The sequence below is a fragment of the Cephus cinctus genome, unplaced genomic scaffold (genome assembly GCF_000341935.2).
Source record: "Cephus cinctus unplaced genomic scaffold, Ccin1 Ccin1_scaffold1743, whole genome shotgun sequence".
In the NCBI taxonomy this organism is placed as follows: Eukaryota; Metazoa; Arthropoda; class Insecta; order Hymenoptera; family Cephidae; genus Cephus; species Cephus cinctus.
In genome coordinates this window covers 315-1939 of record NW_014333971.1, presented here as the reverse complement: position 1 = coordinate 1939, position 1625 = coordinate 315, and the positions used below count along the sequence as shown (strand labels likewise).

At 40.0% G+C, this 1625-nt stretch overlaps 1 long non-coding RNA gene across 1 annotated transcript; it reads right to left on the bottom strand.

The window, feature by feature from the left end:
- Positions 1–10: 10 nt before the first annotated feature.
- Positions 11–860, bottom strand: LOC107273574. Its single transcript, XR_001539273.2, has 3 exons — positions 762–860; positions 617–681; positions 11–534 (listed from the first exon to the last, which is right to left on the bottom strand). It is a non-coding gene; the product is annotated as an uncharacterized LOC107273574 (long non-coding RNA).
- Between the last annotated feature and the right edge of the window lie 765 nt (positions 861–1625).

The following is a 1625-nucleotide window of genomic DNA, read 5'->3' as shown; positions in this document are numbered from 1 at the left end:
GAGACCCTGGGCCCTTTTTCGAGGCCCAGTGCGTCACAATATATATATAATAAAAAAAAATGATGTATAACAGCAACAAAATCTACATATTTACATATTTATATATATATTACGTTTTTACACCTGGGGCAGGGGAGGGACTTCTGCAACCCCCTGTCTTAATAACAGCTCCCTGTTGTCGCAGAAGTACCCTATGCATGTTATGCAATCACCGGGTGCATACGCGTGCATTACGCACCGAGCACAGCGTACACAGATGCCCACGCGTAGATTTACCGCGGGGTCGATCTTTAAATAATGTTTTACACACACCGTGTACTCGACCCTGTGCTCGGGCGTCTGCGTTCACATACACCCGTAGCATAACCCTGTCTCCTCCCCGTCCCGTACGTATATGCAACCGATTATACACTCACCCTCATGAAAGGGGGCGAAGAACGCGTTGAGGGGCGGCGGTATCCCGTCCAACAGTGGCCCCTCGAATAGTCCTTTTGCCCCCTCGGGTGGTGTATCTGGCCGTCTTGGCGCCATGATCTGTAACATTTAATTTTTTTTTGTTAATAAATATGCTTAAAGTAAATACAAAACGGGGTAGTCTTGAAATTATTACACTTACCGGTCCCGTAATATATATATATAGCTGATAATCACGCCTGATAACACCGTGCGTCCTTGCCGCGTCTGGAAATAAGCATAAAAGGTGTCGGATAAATACAATTTTTTAAATCAAATAAAAATCTATGCAGGTTTAAAATTATTACATTTACAGCTCCGGTGACAGTCGGCTGTAGCCTGAAGGGGTCAGGCGCCGTTCGTCCTTTTTTTTGTGATATCTAGAAATAAATGTCAAAGATGTCAGATACAAAATAACTTTTAAAAAAAAAAAAAAAATGTATACAAACTCAACACCGATATGCATACCACTTTATTAATATTTCTGTACTTGCACATCGATTGTTAGTCATATGTTATTGATTGTTAGACTAATTAAAACATTTGTTAGATAATAGTTTTTTTGCAATAACGAAAATAAATTTTAGTGTTAAGTTAACGGAAATATATTGATTTTTTCACAGTTTTTGTTTCGAAACGGGTGCAATCGATGTGAAATCGTTTGTTAGTCCCGAATGAACTAATTAAAACATTTGTTAGATAACGATTTCGCTTAAAATAGCGAAAAACCATCTACCGTCTCGCTGGCCGGGAGTGGGGGTAAGGCATGGAATATGCGATGTGAAGATACCCGGAAATATAATTTTTCTTCACAATTTTCGTTTCTAAACGGGTGCATTCGATGTGGAATCGTTTGTTAGTTCCGAATAAACTAATTAAAACATTGGTTAGATAACGATTTCGCTTAAAATAGCGAAAAACCATCTACCGTCTCGCTGGCCGGGAGTGGGGGTAAGGCATGGAATATGCGATGTGAAGATACCCGGAAATATAATTTTTCTTCACAATTTTCGTTTCTAAACGGGTGCATTCGATGTGGAATCGTTTGTTAGTTCCGAATAAACTAATTAAAACATTGGTTAGATAACGATTTCGCTTAAAATAGCGAAAAACCATCTACCGTCTCGCTGGCCGGGAGTGGGGGTAAGGCATGGAATATGCGATGTGAAGAT